The following is an 18,438-nucleotide window of genomic DNA, read 5'->3' as shown; positions in this document are numbered from 1 at the left end:
TCCGCCGTTGAGGCAGAACACAAACCCAGACTGTGATCTGAAATCATCTCTGTCGGGTTGAAAGCTTGCGTCCGTATAGCCCTTAACAATCAACTCATTTGTACCACCATAAACCAGAAACTGATCCTTAGTCCCTTTCAGGTACTTTAGGATGTTCTTGGCAGCAGTCCAATGCACCTCACCTGGTTCTGACTGGTACCTGCTCGTTGCACAAAGTGCGAACGAAACATCCGGCCTTGTACAAATCATAGCATACATGATGGATCCAATAGCCGAAGCATATGGAATTCCACTCATCTTTCTACGCTCATCAGATGTTTTGGGACACTGATTCTTGCTTAGATATACGCCATGTGACATGGGTAGATGGCCTCTCTTGGCTTCCATCATATTGAACCTAGCTAGCACTTTGTCAATGTAAGTGCTTTGGCTTAGTCCAATCATCCTCTTAGATCTATCCCTATAGATCTTGATGCCCAATATGTACTGTTCCTCTCCTAAGTCCTTCATTGAGAAACACTTCCCTAGCCAAGTCTTTACAGACTCCAACATAGGAATGTCGTTTCCAATAAGTAGTATGTCGTCAACATACAAGACTAGGAATGAAATTTTACTCCCACTGACCTTCTTGTATACACAAGATTCGTCCTGATTCTTGATGAAGCCAAACTTATTGACTGCTTCATCAAATCGTTTATTCCAACTCCTTGATGCCTGCTTTAGCCCGTAGATGGACTTCTTAAGCTTGCATACCTTTCCTTGGTTCTTTTGATCGACAAAACCCTCCGGCTGTGTCATGAACACAATCTCTTCAAGAACACCGTTCAAGAAGGAAGTTTTGACATCCATTTTCCATATTTCATAGTCATGAAAAGCGGCAATCGCAAGGATTATCCGAATAGACTTAAGCATCGCGACTGGAGAAAAGGTTTCATCATAGTCAATGCCGTGAACTTGCCTGTAACCTTTTGCTACCAATTTAGCCTTGTATATGTATACAATTCCATCTTTGTCTTTCTTCAACTTGAAGACCCATTTGCATCCGATAGGTGTGAACCCATCCGGCAAATCAACCAAGTCCCAGACTTGATTTTCAGACATGGAGTCTATTTCAGATTGCATGGCCTCTAACCATTTAATGGAGCTTGGGCTCGTCATAGCTTGCTTGTAAGTCAAAGGTTCATCACTATCCATTATGAGAACGTCTAAGTTTTCAGTCAAGAGGACGCCTGTCCATCTGTCCGGCTGAAAAATAGTTTTGAGGTACTACTCCCACTGGCTCTTCTAAAGACCTTGGAGGTTCATCAACTTGAACTTCTTCTAAAGATTTCTGAGTTCGTTTTTCGTCTCGAATCTCTTCGAGGTCTATTATTCTCCCACTTGTCAATTTGGAAATATGATTTCTTTCCAAAAAGACACCGTCACGAGCAACGAATACCTTGTTGTCTGACTTGTTGTAGAAATAATACCCCATAGTTTCTTTTGGATACCCAACGAAGAAACATTTGTCAGGTTTAGGTTGTAGCTTGTCCGAAATTAATCGCTTGACATATGCTTCGCAATCCCAAATCTTCAGAAAAGACAACTTTGGAAGTTTCCCAGTCCATAATTCGTATGGAGTCTTTTCAACAGCTTTTGACGGAGCACGATTCAGTGTGAGTGCTGCAGTTTGCAACGCATGTCCCCAGAACTGTAAAGGAAGTTTGGCCTGACCCATCATTGACCTGACCATATCGAGTAAGGTCCTGTTTCTCCGTTCCAACACTCCATTCCATTGAGGTGTCCCCGGATCAGTCAATTCAGAAAGAATACCGCATTCTTTTAGATGGTCATCAAACTCGTGGCTAAGATATTCACCTCCTCGATCCGATCTTAGAGATTTGATTTTCTTGCCATGTTGATTCTCTACTTCATTTTGAAATTCTCGAAATTTCTCAAACGATTCAGACTTGTGCTTCATTAAGTAAATATAGCCATATCTACTAAAGTCGTCCGTAAACGTTATGAAATAGCTGAACTCACCTCTAGCTTTCGTACTCATAGGCCCACATACGTCCGTATGTATTAGCCTAGTAGTTCGCTTGCTCTTTCTCCCACCTTTGAGAAAGGTTGCTTTGTCATTTTGCCAAGTAAACAAGATTCGCATTGATCAACTTCTCTAAGTCGAATTATTCTAGAATTCCTTTCCGTTGAAGTAATTCCATGCGCTTTATGTTTATATGGCCTAATCGACAATGCCACAGAAATGTGAGATCCGAATCACCAGTTTTAGCCTTTTTGGTATTTATGTTATAAATGTGTTTGCTCGTATCTAGCACATAAAGACCGTTTTCTTGTTGTGCTGAACCATAAAACATTCCATTCAAAGAAAAAGAACAACTATTGTCTTTAAATTGAAAACTAAAACCTTTAGAATCCAAACTTGAAACGGAAATGATGTTATTGGTAATACTAGGAACGTAGTAACAGTTTTCTAGTTCCAAAACAAACCCACTAGGCAAAGAAATAAAATAAGATCCTACGGCTAATGCAGCAATCCGTGCTCCATTTCCCACGCGTAGATCCATCTCGCCTTTATCAAGCTTTCTACTTCTCCTTAGTCCCTGTGAATTGGAACATAAGTGTGAGCCACAACCAGTATCTAATACCCAAGAAGTAGAATTAACAAGATTACAATGTATAACATACATACCTGAAGTATAAGCAACGTTCCCGTTCTTCTCATCTTCCTTCTTCTTCAAGCAATCCCTCTTCCAATGCCCCTTCTTCTTGCAGTAGAAGCATTCAGAGTCGGCAGGAGAACGAGTCGCCCTTTTCTGTTTACCAGAACTGGCGCCGTTGGACTTGGATGAGGGCAAAGCCTTGCCCTTACCCTTCTTTCCCTTATTCTTGCCGGATTTCTTGAAGTTCTTGCCCTTATGCACCATAAGCATATCGTGCTTGTTCTCTTGCTTGAGCGTCTTTTCAGCGGTTTTCAGCATACCGTGAAGCTCAGTAAGAGATTTCTCCATGCTGTTCATGTTGTAATTCAACTTGAACTGATCATAGCCATTATGAAGCGAATGGAGAATGATGTCAATAGACATTTCATTTGAGACGTCAGAATCTAGAGCTCTCATGTTCTCAAAGAGTCCAATCATTTTAAGAACATGTGGGCTCACTGGTTCTCCTTTCTTGAGCTTAGTCTCAAGGATCAACCTCTGAGTCTCGAATCTTTCGATTCTGGCTTGGTCCTGAAACATGTTCTTCAACTCCGAGATGATTTGGTAAGCATCCGAGTTAATGAACGTTTTCTGAAGTTCAGGACTCATGGATGCAAGCATCACACATTTGACATCCCTGTTGGCCTGAATCCAACGATTAAGGGCAGCTTGAGTTACCTCCGGCCCAGCCTCTTGCGGTAACTCTTCCTCAAGGACATATTCTTTTTCCTCATGCATAAGAACTATTTGTAAGTTCCTTTGCCAGTCGAGGAAATTGTTGCCATTCAACTTCTCTTTGTCGAGAATTGAACGCAAGTTGAAAGTGTTATTGTTTGCGGCCATTTTTGATTACTACAATCGAAAAGAATTTGCAATAAATAACCATTCATACAATTCAATAACTTTGAAATAAAAGCAAAAACATGCAATCATTAAAGCTATTAAAAACATCTCATTCATGCAAAAAGCAAAAACATGGTCCAAAATGAATGAAACGATTCCAAGACCCCAAAAGTCCTAAATCCTTAAGCAGCTTTAGCATGTCTTAAGTAGTTTAAGATTTTAGGTAAGCAAAGCCTATTGCTAGTAATCTCCAAATTACTCTTGGTTAATAAATTAATGCCATAATTTATCCCATTGCCACAACTTAATGCCATTGTTGTTTGAGTTGCAACCACAATCAACGTGCTCCTTTAGGACGCCTTACCACCTAAGTCAACTAAAATAGCACCTCGCTTTAGCGTAAACCTACTATCTTAGATCCCTAGATTTTTGTAAGTGTTGATTTGGAAGGCAATTTTTTAAACTCAATATTACATGGACCTAGTTGTTTCTATGTTGGTTCGATTATTTAGTGAACTTAAAACTAATCGATTCATAGGAAACAACCTGTTCATGCAAAGCATACATACATTCATACATTCACGCATAATATATATATAGAAGTGCATAAATAAATGGTGATCTAGTATGGCCCAAAACATCTTGTCTTGAAGCATCCAATCTTCATCACCTCCTTGTTAGCTTGGCATCGTCTTGAATCTTCGTTCAAATGCTAACTTAAAGTTCTAAACTTAGAAATACTTGAAAATAATAAAATTACATCAAAATTTCCATGGTACGCAGACCATATTTAAAACTTTACATTCAAAGATAGAACGGTACGCAGACCGTATTTTGAAGGAAATAATGCCCTTGGTCCAAGTATGCATTCTATGTTAAGTCTAATAAATGAGGTTCAGTATTAATTAACAAGTTAATAATTCAGTAAGATCAAGTGAGCTGAATGCCTAGCTAGAGGCCGCTTCAGTTCAAGTGGAATTAATGATATTAATCCACAGCTTACTCTTGACTGAACCCGTAGGGTCACACAAATAGTACGTAAACGGATCAAGTATTTAATGGCATTAAATACTCTATCTATGGATATTCGGAATCGACGGATCTTGGTTTCAGTGGGAGCTGAGATCGTCACAAGCAAGAAATGAATACTCCGGAAACGATGATATTGCCGGAAACGGAAATATGGATCGTATCGGAAATATAAATATTATCCAAATCGTAGATGTTGCCGGAAACGGAAACATGGTACGTATCGGAAAATATTATCGGAAATGGAAATATTGCCGGAATCGGAAATATTGCCGGAAACGGAAATATTGTCAGAATCGGAAATATTATCGGAATCGGAAAATAATTCCGGAAACGGAAATATTAAATATTTGTTCGAAACGGAAATTAATTCCGGAATCGGAAATATTAAATATTGTTCGTATCGGAAATGAATTCCGGAACCGGGTATTTAATCGGAAGCGTATCGTACGAATAAGCATCGGACGAGGCCTGCCGGACGAGGGCCCAGCACGAAGCCAGGCCATCGCCCAGCAAGCCAAACGCGCCACACGAACAGCCAAGGCCACGCCAGGCCCAGCGCAAGGCCAGGCCCAGCAGGCCATGGCAGCGCGCGCAGCAATGGGCTGCGAGCTGTGCTGCTGCTCGCGTGGGCTTGCGGCTCGCGTGGGCCGAGCAGCCGTGTGGGCTGTGCGCGGGCATGGCCTGCACGCTCGTTGGTCATGCTCGTGTAGAGTTTGTGTTCACATACGAAACCTAAATTGTATAGGATTTGTTTGATGATTAAAATTCCTAAACCTAAAAGGATAAAATTAATTAGTAAGAGTCCTACTAGGATTCTAGTTTAACTAATTAGTATCCTAATAGGATTCCAGTTCCTTTTCCATACCTCTATAAATAAGGGCCTAGGGTCATTATTTGCAGATACGATTGAAGTATTCAAAGGGTAAGTTTTTGAAATAAAATCAGCCATACACTTGCAATAATAACCGAAATTCCTAAGCACCTTAAGGGCGACTCTAGTTGGTCTAACTTGAGGCGGATCCGGACGTACTGTGGACTATCTACGGAGGGACGACACTTGGAGTCCTAAAGACTTGTTCTTGTTCGGTTCGGGCGCAGCTAGGGAAGGCATGCTACAACATGTATGCATCTATTCTATGCTAAATGATTATGTGTAAATAATATGCTTTCCTGGCTTTATGGTTTTTTCCGCATGATTTATGAATTGTCATATGTATCATAACCTAACATATTTAACTATCCTAAATTGGCCATACTAGTCACTTGGAGTACCTACATTGCATAAAATATATATTCTATGCATTCACCCATTCGTATGCTAAAACGAATGGCCCATGTTAATATGCAAGTATTTACGTGAATTAATTAAAATTCACGTTCACATAAACGCGTCCTAAAAGATTAATCAATTTCCGAATTATTAATCCTTAGACTTTATTCTAATTAAAGTGAATTTAATTAAAATAATGCGACCTACGAAATAATTTAAATAATTATTTCATTTTAATTTCATTTAGTGGCTCCCACGCAAACAAATAATTATTCCGGATAATTAATTATGAAATATTAAATTAAAACTCGCGGCCCGGCCCAAGCAAATAAAATATTAAATTAAATACCCCGTTAGCCCAAATTAATGCAAATATACGAAGCCCAACCAATTAAACGATTTTAAAAAAAAAAATCCAATTGCTAAATCGGGCTAGGCTTGCGCCCAGCCCCGCCTTGCGTGAGGCCCAAGAGCACACGAGCAGAGCTCGCGCACCCCCAGCCCCATCGCGCGCGCTCGCGCACCGCGTCCCCGCAGCCATGCTTCCCCTGCGCTGCGTGTTGTGCATCGTGTGTGCTAGACGTCGCAAGGCTTGCGCCTCGCTTCGTCGCAGCCCTGCAAGCTCCCTCGCCTGCCCCTTCCTCGCCTAGCGCGCACGAGGCACGCAGCATAGCTGCTGCTGCCCGTGTCGCATGGCTCGGTCGAGCACAATGGCCTCGTATGGCTCGACGAGCCATACTTCCACCATGCTCATGTTCGTGCCTTTGGTTCGTAATACGGACCAACTTAATTAAAATTAAATTTAATTCACGAACTTGCATTAATTTTATTTTTCAAAAAAAAGTTACGATTTTTATTTTCGAAAAACAACGATTTTTAACGATTTAATAAACTTTAACGACAATCCAATTTCGTAAAATTAATAAATCAAGGGCTAACAATATTCAAACTTTTAAGAACGAACAAATCAACATTAAAGTTTGAACTTTTAATTAATAAAATCCGAAGCTTTAAATCGTTCATAAACAATTAAATTACAGATTATTAATAATTTGGTTTAAGTGCGATTAAATTTAACGAAACCATTCAAAATTTTAATCCAATAATTTTTAAAATTAGCCACTGACCCATGAAATTATACCCCCTTCCCCAAATAACCGAATTATTAAACCAAAATTAATTAAAATTCAATTAGGGTTGCAAATTTTAGGAATTGGGGAAATGCAAAATTAGGTTTTATACTTATCGGAAAAATCTGAAATTTTTATCATAGATCAAGAATGTACCCAGAAACATTGTGTCAAAATTTCAAGCAATTCCGAGTAGTTTAAGTCGACCTTTTAATTGAATTACTGTCCGACACTTTTAATTTTTAATGAAAAATTAACACAAACGCCCAAAAAACGATACTTCGAGGCCTGTTTTCGCAATTCTATTCTCATGAGTTGATCTTAGAAAATCGTTTTCCATCAGATTAGGGTTTTAAAAATCGAAAAAGCGATTATTTTTTATTTCGGACCTGATTATACGCAATTCATCCAATAATTCGTAAAAAAAATTCCGAAAAATCAACAAAAAATCCAAAATTTTGACAGATGCATAAACAATAATAATCATGCTAATTCATGCTTTGAATACATAAGGCTCATGATACCACTGTAGGGGAATACAGTTAAACATAATAACATGTGCGGAACAATCCCCAAAGCCAGGAAACATGTATAAAGCACAGATTAAGCAAACTTACATTCGAAGCGTGTTTTCCACAATAATCTGTCAACGAACACGAACAAAGAACTCCACTTGTCGTTCCTCTACTTGGTTCACCGACACGTCAGATCCGTCTTGATAATCGTAGCTTAGACAATTGATCAAGATACTTTGCTTTTGGGAAGAACTCACTTTGGAGGCACAGAGAGAATTAGGGTTCTCTGTGTCTCTAGGGTTTGAGCAATATGAATTGTGTGTGTTGGAAACAAGGTTGTAAGGTTATATTATTAACCTTACTAACCGGCCACACTAGTAGAAAAAACCCTTGTTGCAGCGGGCTTTTAGACCCTTGTTGCAGCGTACATCGTATGCTGCAACTGGGGGGCCTGCAACAAGTCTGAACTTGTTGCAGCGTACACTGTTCGCTGCAAAAAGTGATTTGTTGCAGCGGGCTTTTAGACGTACGCTGCAACAAGTGTCTATATTTAGGGAAAAATCAAGACATGTTGCAGCGTACAAATTGATGTACGCTGCAACAGACCTACCCTATTGCAGCGAACAACAATTTGTACGCTGCAACAAGTCTTCATTTTAGCATACTTGTTGCAACGAACAAGTATATGCCCCCTGCAACAAAGTCGTCATTTTTGCGGGAAAATTTTAGTTTTATTTATTTATACCTAAAGTGTCTTACACCAAATATAGGAACCTGTCAACAACAATAATAGAATATCGCAACCTGTAGAACAAATATAAAAACAATAACTGATATTTTGCATATATATATATCCCAAAACCAAAGTGCACGTACTACATTTAAATATATGTTCCAATTTCAACGTACGCATACATTTTAATATAAAAATTGTTCTATAACAACTAAACAGCCTCGATCAAGCGCCCAGGCCAATAATAAATACTTGCTGACAAAGGAACCCAATCCGAGACTTTTCAAATGATAAGTACCTACAAAGTTAATCAATATTACACTATTAGGATCAATAAAGAAAAAAACTTTAAAGAAAAAATAGTTAACAAAAAAAACATTTACAATATGTATCAATGTCATTTTAACCTAAATATAACCTATAACGACCCAATGAGCCTTAAATGTGCATATATAGATTGGAATGAGTTTTAGAAAGTTAAAACTATGCATATTAAACATGTAATAAGTATAAAATGAGTCCTTAGGTTCTTTATTTCAAAGTTGGGAGCGAAAATGCTTCATTTTAGCCTTAATATGACCTATAACGACCCAATGATCCTTAAATGTGCGTAAATAGATTGAAATTAGTATTGGAAACTTTAAACTAAGCACATTAATCATGTAATAAGTTTGAAATGAGTCATTAGGCTCTTTAGTTCAAAGTTGGCAACGAATATGTCATTTTAGCCTAAATATGGCCTATAACAACCCAATAAGACTTAAATGTGCATAAATAGATTGGAATGACTCTTGGAAACTTAAAACAAAGCATATTAATCATGTAATAAATTTGGAATGAGTCCTTAGGTTTTTTAGTTCAAAGTTAGTTACGAAAATGTCATTTTAGCTTAAATATGACCTATAACGACCAAATTAAATGTGCATAAATAGATTGGAATGAGTTTTAGAAAGTTAAAACTACGCATATTAATCATGTAAAAGGTTTAAAATGAGTCCTTAGGTTATTTAGTTCAAAGTTAGGAGCGAAAATGTCATTTTAGCCTAAATATGGCCTATAACAACCCAATAAGCCTTAAATGTGCATAAATAGATTGGAATGACTCTTGGAAACTTAAAACAAAGCATATTAATCATGTAATAAATTTGGAATGAGTCCTTAGGTTTTTTAGTTCAAAGTTAGGAACGAAAATGTCATTTTAGCTTAAATATGACCTATAACGACCAAATTAAATGTGCATAAATAGATTGGAATGAGTCTTAGAAAGTTAAAACTATGCATATTAATCATATAAAAGATTTAAAATGAGTCCTTAGGTTCTTTAGTCCAAAGCTAGGAGCGAAAATGTCATTTTAGCCTAAATATGGCTTATAACGACCCAATGAGCCTTAAATGTGCATAAATAGATTAGAATGAGTCGTAGAAAGTTAAAACTATACATATTAAACGTGTAATAAGTATAAAACGAGTCCTTAGGTTCTTTAGCTCAAAGTTGGGAACGAAAATGTCATTTTAGCCTAAATATGACCTATCACGACCCAATGAGCCTTAAATGTGCATTCATTGATTGGAATGAGTCTTGGAAACTTAAAAATAAGCATATTAATCATGTAAAAGGTTTAAAATGAGTCCCTGGGTTCTTTAGTTCAAAGTTGGGAGCGAAAATGTCATTTTAGCCTAAATATGACCTATAACGATCCAATGAGCCTTAAATGTGCGTAAATAGATTGAAATTAGTATTGGAAACTTAAAACTAAGCACATTAATCATGTAATAAGTTTGAAATGAGTCATTAGGCTCTTTAGTTCAAAGTTGGCAACGAATATGTCATTTTGGCCTACATATGGCCTATAAACGACCCAATGAGTCTTAAATGTGCATGAATAGATTGGAATTAGTCTTAGAAGGTTAAAACTATGCATATTAAACATATAATAAGTATAAAATGAGTCCTTAGGTTCTTAAGGTCAATGTTGGGAGCGCAAATATCATTTTAGCTTAAATATAACCTATAACGACCGAATGAGCCTTAAATGTGCATAAATAGATTAGAATGAGTCGTAGAAAGTTAAAACTATACATATTAAACGTGTAATAAGTATAAAACGAGTCCTTAGGTTCTTTAGCTCAAAGTTGGGAACAAAATTGTCATTTTAGCCTAAATATGACCTATAACGACCCAATGAGCCTTAAATGTGCATTCATAGATTGGAATGAGTCTTGGAAACTTAAAACTAAGCATATTAATCATATAATAAGTTTAAAATGAGTCCTTAGGTTCTTAAGTTCAAAGTTGGGAGCGAAAATGTCATTTTAGCCTAAATATGACCTACAACAACCCAATGAGCTGAGCCTTAAAGGTGCATAAATAGATTGTAACGAGTCTTATAAAGTTTAAATTATGCCTATTAAACATGATGGTAACTTTGGTCAAATATGAGCTGCTTAGTGACTCTTCATCCTAACGTAATAAAAATTCAAGACATATACAATTCACATTAATTGTCTCTTAGGAAACCTCTGATAAAATTGAAAAAAAAAAAATACACGTTACTTCATAGCATAATTGTATTGGTGTAACGAGTGACAACCCACTATGAGGAAATAGATCTCAACCAGTTACTACGTAATTGACAACATATATCGAAGCCGCGTCACAAAACAAACAAAAAGGGAAAAAGAAAAAGAACAATCAATTTGTAAATCTAGGCAGTTGAAAGGGGAGAAGAAATCATGTGAGTTCAAATTTCAAAAGATGATCACACATTACAAAACCAAGTTGACAAGCTAATGTTGACTGCTAATGCAAATGCATGATACAGGCAGTAATCAACTATCCAACCAAGAAATTAAAAGTTGATAAAAGATTAATACTCCAGAGATTACTTCCACTTTCAAATTAAAAAGAAAAAGTACATAAATGCTGATCACATATAATACACGCAGAAATCAACTACCCTACAAAAAAATAAAAAGCAGCTTCTCCCAAGAAAAAGTACATAATTTCACTTATCTAATTAAACCAGTCTTAACCACCACACAACTTTGCTACATCAATTCGTGAGCACCTAACAGCACCAAGCCCGCCTCATCACAAATTTCTAACTTGAATGTCCCTAAATGAACACCTAGCTTGACTTGTAGAATCAATTTGATAATCAGTTTAGCTTAGTTGTCGAAATAAAGAACCAAAATTCAAGTGTTTGAACCAAATTCAGAAAGATCCCACAGATAAACTCCAGTGGATAGACTATGTTAGCCTCACAAAAGATTCAGAGTAATACAGATTCAGAATGGAGTTCCTGGTCATACTACTTCTACGGCATACATAAAGCTAATACACCATACAATATACAGAAATGATTCACATAACATGAGTTCATAGTAGGATGCAGCCATTATGATTCTGAGGCTTACCTAAAAATCAGCAGCTAATTCACCAGTGCGAGCATGAACATTCAAGAACACTTTTGCAACAGCATCGGACTTCCCATAATCAAGGGCAACAGCACCAAATATAGCACAAAAAGCACCACAGACTACGGCCAGATTATCTACATGAAAGCAGCTGCAATAAAAGTTGAAAGAGGAAATTTCAAACAAAATTCAAGTATCAATCAGAATGCATTTCAATTTATACCCTATTATTACCCTTCTACACAAAAATCCTTGAACTAAAAAATCAGGTGATTCTTATTCTTCTCCATATTCATGTAATGACTAGCATGGCTTCAGAAAAAAAAAAAGTAATGACTAGCAGACTGTGAGCATGCTTATAAGAAAAATTCACGTGGACTTTTTTAATCAGTTCTTTTACAACTGTGAGCATACTTGAACAAGGATAGCTTGATCTCAACATCCTTGCACTGTTGCACATTGGAAAAGAAAAGTTGATTAAACAAAACAAAAAACAAATTCATAACTGTTGCACATTGGTCTCCTTGAGACAAAGGTGCCTCATACAAAAATGGGGGCCTTATATGTTAATATGTTCAATGGTTGGTGTTTCACTACCAACAGTAGCAGCTGTAAGGGAGGGAGAATTGTGTTAGCATGGAATCCAAATGCTTTCACTCTTAGTGTTCTGAAAGTTACCAGTCAATTGATTCATTGTTTGGTTTATCCAAAAAGTGGGAGTGTGGATTTTTGCTGTACTTTTGTCTATGCTTTTAATCAGAGCAAGGAAAGAGAGGATCTATGGAGGGATCTGTGTGGCTTGGGTATTGGTGTGCACAAGCCTTGGATAGTTCTGGGTGATTTTAATTGTGTTCTAAATATAGATGAAAGGGTGGGAGCTCCTGTGAGGCATCAATCAATGGTTGCCTTTAGGAATTGTGTAGATATATGTGGCCTAGAAGATGTCAAAGCTGCTGGACACTTCTACACTTGGAGTAATAAACAAGCAGGGGAGGCTAGGGTGTTTTCTAAAATTGATAGGGTTCTGGCTAATGACTTGTGGTTTCAGAATTATCCTAATGCTGAAGCTGGTTTTTTGTCTGAAGGAGAATATGATCATTGTCCTATTGTGCTTGCTGTGTACCCCTGTGATAACATTGCAAAGAAGCCTTTTAGGTACTTTGCCATGTGGAAGTATGCTGAAGGCTATACTGATCTGGTCAAGGTGAATTGGTCAAAGGGTGTGGTTGGTACTCTGATGTATCAGGTGGTTCAGAAGCTAAAAAGAATGAAAGGGGTTTTTAAAGAGCTGAATAGAACAGGTTTCAATGATATCCATGCTGCTGACATAAAAGCTAAGCAAGATTTGGATTTGTGTCAGAAGAATCTTCACCTAGCACCTGGTGATAGTGAGCTTGCTGATAGAGAAGTTGAAGCTGCTAAGAGGTATAAATTGATGCATGCTGCTTATATTTCTTTCCTGAAACAGAAAGCAAAAGAAGCCTGGGCAAAGGATGGAGATGAGAACAGCTCTCTCTTCCATAAAAGCATTAGAGCTCGAATTATTCATAACACAGTGCATGATATCCATGATATGCATGGTAAGTGGGTGTGTGATCCAACATCTGTGTCTGCTGCTTTTCTGGAGTATTACCAGAATCTCTTGGGCACTAAAGCTTCTAGTAGAAGTCATGTTATGATTGATATTGTGCATGCTGGTCCAACACTTGAACAGCTGCAGAAAGACCAATTATTAGCCCCTGTCACTAATGAGGAAGTCAAGTATGCTATGTTCTCTATTAATGGTGACAAAGCCCCTGGCCCAGATGGGTTTGGGAGCCATTTTTTCAGAGAAAACTGGAACATAGTTGGGGAGGATGTAACAAAGGCTGTTCTGGACTTTTTCCACACTGGAAAACTCCTAAAAGAGATTAATTCCACTACTATCACTCTGATTCCCAAGACAAAATGTCCAAAAAATGTTACTGAATTCAGGCCCATATCCTGTTGCAATGTAATTTATAAATGCATCACAAAAATCCTCTGTGAGAGAATGAAATGTGTACTACCTATGTTGATAGCTGAGAATCAAGGGGCCTTTGTGCATGGTAGATTTATCATGCATAACATAATGATGTGTCAAGAAATTATCAGACAATATGGAAGGAAGAATGCATCACCTGGTTGCTTGATCAAATTAGATATGCAGAAAGCTTATGACACAATTGAGTGGGATTTCTTGGAAGAGATGATGCTTGCTTTGGGATTTCCAGCTCAGTTTGTTAATTGGATCATGGTTTGTGTTACAACTCCCAAATTCTCAATCATGCTAAATGGTTCAGCTCAAGGATATTTTGCTTCCAGCAGGGGGTTAAGACAAGGGGATCCCTTGTCTCCTTTATTGTTTGTAGTATGTATGGAATATCTGTCTAGAACTCTATACAAGGTGGGTGAGGATAGCTGCTTTAAATTTCATCCAAGGTGTAGGTCTACAAAGTTGACTCACCTCTGCTTCGCAGATGATCTCATCTTATGCTACAAAGGTGAGTTTCACTCTATTCAGCTGCTTCTCCAAGGTTTCAAACTCTTTTCTGATACTTCTGGTCTGAAGGCTAACATTCAAAAGTCAGCTGTGTATTGTGCTGGTATGAAAACAGAGGTAGTTCAGCAGGTAGTGGACTTTTCTGGATTTGCCTTGGGTTCTTTTCCCTTTAGGTATTTAGGGGTTCCTATTTACTTTAAAAGAATCACTAATGCTGATTGTGAAGGATTAGTTGATAAAATGATGGCAAGAATCAAGACTTGGAGTTCTAGGAACTTGTCTTTTGCAGGAAGGATAACTCTTATCAATTCAGTCCTCTTAAGCATCCACTCTTACTGGGCTCAAGTGTTTATCCTTCCCAAACATGTGCTTAAAAATGTTGAAGCTATCTGTAGAGCCTTTTTATGGCAAGGCACTTACTTCTGTTCTAAACCAGGTTATGTTGCCTGGGATAGAGTTTGCAGACCTAAAAAGGAAGGGGGATTAGGAATAAGGCAAGTTCAGGCATGGAATATTGCAGCTTTAGGGAAATATGTTTGGGCTATAGCTAGAAAACAGGACACAATGTGGGTTAGATGGGTCAATGCAATCTACATTAAGACTGCAGGTTGGTGGAATTATCAGCCAAAAGCTGATAGTGGTTGGTACTGGAGAAAGATTTGTAGTGTGAAGGAGAAACTAAAGAGTTTGTTTAGTGAGGCTGAGTTGGATCAAATGCCTAAATACTCTATCCAGAAGGTATACCAGAAGTTGGTTCAACAGCATGAGAAGGTCCCTTGGGGATCTGCAGTGTGGAATAGAGCCTCTATTCCCAAGACTAGAGTGATTTGCTGGCTGATGGTCCAAGGGAGACTGCAAACAAGAGAAAGGCTACATAAGATTGGGGTCTGTAACACTACTACATGCTTGCTTTGTGAGGCAAAAGATGAAACTCACCCACACCTTTTCTTTGACTGTGAATACAGTAGAAGATGTCTACAGGGGGTTGAGGAATGGCTAGATATTCCTACTAGCAAAGTACATTATATGGGCCTGCTGAGGTGGGTTAAATGGAAGAGCCAGTGCAGCAAATTTCAAAAGACAGCAATACACACTGCTGTCAATGCTACTGTGTATAATCTATGGAGAGCAAGAAATGATGCTCTCTGGAATCAGAAGGTTCCTACTCCCTCAACTACTATCAGATGCATTCAGAGGAGTGTGATTGACAGATTAGCTCATATAGGTGCTAAGCAATCTAGCACAAATGACCAGATTTGGTGGAAGAGCAAATGCACTGTTTAGGCTTTGTTTCTTCTCTTTTCTTCCCTATGACTGTTGTCATGTTGTTTGTTCCTTAGTCTCTCTGGCCTAGGACTTTGTTTGTAATCTGGTTTTTTCAAGCAATGAAATCTACTCTGACTTATCAAAAAAAAAAAAAAAACTTTTAAGCTTTGTAGTATTAAAAATTACATACGAAGTATTAAAAATTTGAGTCTCAGAATATTTAGTATCCGTTAAAGGTAAAGAAAAGATGATCTGAGTGGTCTGCAGCCCTTTTTCTAGAAGTACTGAAGATAGTACCAAAACTACCAATGAGAACAGCAAAATGTTTTGGACCTCTTGCAAGAGACTGGCTACATTACAGTGTTTTGAAAGATGGATGTGTAAACAAACTCAACTGCTGTATCTGACAGCTGACAGATAAAAGGTGACTTGGTATTCAGCTTTTAGATTAAAGCTATCAATAAATTAATCTAATAAGAAATTGAAGGAAAAAATTGTCGAAAGCAAAGGTTTTGGAACTCTGTTAGAAAAATTTGAAGGTGTATTATTTTCCACATATTGAATAAGGCAAGAAATAGACAGTAGATGATTGTATTCTTTTAGTAGCAGTAAGTACCTTACCAAAATTGAGTTGCTCATTTTCCCAGAAATTCATTTTCCTCTTCAAAACTGAGTTTCTTGAAACATATAAAGAGTATAAATATCCATCAGGTGATTCTCAAAGTAATGCTTATGAACATTGTGATTTGTGTCATTAAGTGATACTTTTACATGACAAAATCAATTCTCCTCTGCCAGAATAGAGTCATCTGGACTCACCCCTGCTCCCCACACATACTTAGATACACACGCTATATCTCGTTCAGATCATCCATAAAGAACACATCATCAATATCGAGCTGGATATTCCTAACTTGGAGGGTGATAAGTTATTTAGAGAGGTAAAAGACACTGAGAAACTATCTCTGATGGAGAAAATGTGACCAACTACATGTCTTAATCAAAAGAAAATCAATATAAAAATAAAAGCCCCTATTGAGAATAATCAACTAACCTATCAAAGAGAAATAAAAGGACAAGTTATCCAGTTTTTGGTATTATGACAGGATATGAATACTGTGTCATTTGTGTATGCTGATCAGCCATACTCCATAAACTAACAACATGACGACAAGTGGTGAGAAGTTGAGGAAGGGATATTACGAGTAAATTTAAGATACCAACACATTTCAAGAAAACACAAAAAACTACCAAAGGGGACCAACTCTATTCCAAGAGGTTGACAACACTTCAAAAAACTACCAAAGTTCTGGTTCATCTTTACCAATCAATTACCCTCATTTCTGGTTCATCTTTAACAATTTCTTCAATGACTACACTAACTTAAGTCTACACAGTTGGGCATAAGTAACAGTAAAATATCAACACAAAATTAGGAAGAAATAGATGAAAGAAAGTACTCAATCTGCTTCTGGAGGGTTTCAAATGCAATAGAGAACGGAGAATTCGTTGTGATTATTTGGGTCTTCTTGAATTCATCTCGTGCGCCAATCTGTAGTTAAATAAAATTCAAAGAAAGGGTTTAAGTTCAAAAATTAACAAAACGAGTTTTCGGCAATTTCGGGGGTTTCGAGAAGAACTAAAGGGTTTTAGAGAAGAATTGAACCTGAATTGCAGAAGAAGTAGCCATTGCCAGAGTGATAATTGCATAACAAACAGCAGTATGACGGTCCATTTTTTCCTGATCGGAGTGGAGAATCCAATTCCAGAGCGTCTTCAGTTTTCTGTAGAGTGCAACTAACAAATGGAGTGAGACATAAATTGACTCTAACAATGCACCTAACAAATGGAGTGCTAAACATATCGTTAAGACCCTAATAATACCCCTAAGCTCAGCCTTTCCACTCTATTTTGAGTCTTTCAACAATGCAGTATCATCACCGCCCCGACAAAACCTCCAATCCGTCATTACAAATTTACAACTACCGGGGAATCAACCCCAAGCCCTTCACATTAACTGATTAACAACAATATTAAAATGTAAACTATGGAAATTAAACCACCCCATTAATCCTAATTCCTAAACATTGGATGATGGATGGTAGGAGCAATTAATCTCCCGACAGTAAATAATCATGATAATAAATCCAACAAAATTAGAAATTAAATTGCACAAAATTAAGGCACGTAAACCCTAAATAATCAACAACAAAAACAACAATTACCGATTTCTCATAGCGATCTCTCTCGGTGGCAGTACCGATCTCAGAAGTACACGTCAATCGGTGCTCATACTTCCAGTAAATATCTAGAAATCAAAATAGAAAACTGAATTCGACATCGCAAACGAGAAAAGAAATGGGGAAGGGGAGAGAGAAAGAGGTGATACCGAGAAGCTGAAAAGCGGCGAAAGGGACGATGAACATTAACGGCTGAAGGATAAGAGATATTAACGAAACCAGACGAGTTTTGAGAACCTTTGGTGAAGGAAGTGAGATCAGAAGAAAAATGGCGGCCTCTGCTGCAACTGCGTAGGTGAGGATCATCCATTGGTCTTGAGGTTTGAGGTTTGAATGTTTGGTATGAATTAATTGAGTTGCACCGAAAAAGAATTATAATATGTTGTTGCAGGGGGCTTTTACCATGTACGCTGCAAAATAAAAGGGCTATTGAAGGGGGCTTTTATTATGTACGCTGCAAAAAACTCTTTTGAAGGGGGCAATTAATTTGTACGCTGCAACAACTCTTTAAAGGGTTTGACCCGCGTTGACCTACTAGTTGTTGAAGCGTATTCATACATGTACGCTGCAATAAGGGGCCTGCAACAGGGGTTTTTTCTACTAGTGCCAAGCTAAGAAGCAAGGCCGGCTAGCAAGCCATGCGAGCCAAGCAACACGGACCGCACGCCCGCGCCCAGCGACACACTGCAGGCCGAAGCCCACAGCGCGCGCGCCGAGCAGCTGGGCCGTGGGCCTTGCTCGCTCGTCGCTGCTATGCGCTATTGCTTGC

At 37.9% G+C, this 18,438-nt stretch overlaps 1 long non-coding RNA gene across 2 annotated transcripts; it reads right to left on the bottom strand.

The window, feature by feature from the left end:
• Window positions 1–8,327: 8,327 nt before the first annotated feature.
• On the bottom strand, window positions 8,328–12,504 carry LOC130460004 (uncharacterized). 2 transcript variants are annotated; one of them, XR_008919801.1, is made up of 3 exons: window positions 12,057–12,504; window positions 11,643–11,793; window positions 8,328–8,523 (listed from the first exon to the last, which is right to left on the bottom strand). It is a non-coding gene; the product is annotated as an uncharacterized lncRNA (long non-coding RNA). The 2 variants fall into 2 exon arrangements; XR_008919800.1 differs by lacking the exon at window positions 12,057–12,504 and adding an exon at window positions 11,877–12,030.
• Window positions 12,505–18,438: the final 5,934 nt, after the last annotated feature.

The sequence above is a fragment of the Spinacia oleracea genome, chromosome 4 (assembly GCF_020520425.1).
Source record: "Spinacia oleracea cultivar Varoflay chromosome 4, BTI_SOV_V1, whole genome shotgun sequence".
Classification (NCBI taxonomy): Eukaryota; Viridiplantae; Streptophyta; class Magnoliopsida; order Caryophyllales; family Amaranthaceae; genus Spinacia; species Spinacia oleracea.
Note: the sequence above shows the minus strand (reverse complement) of the source record. Positions and strands in the feature narration are given on the sequence as shown.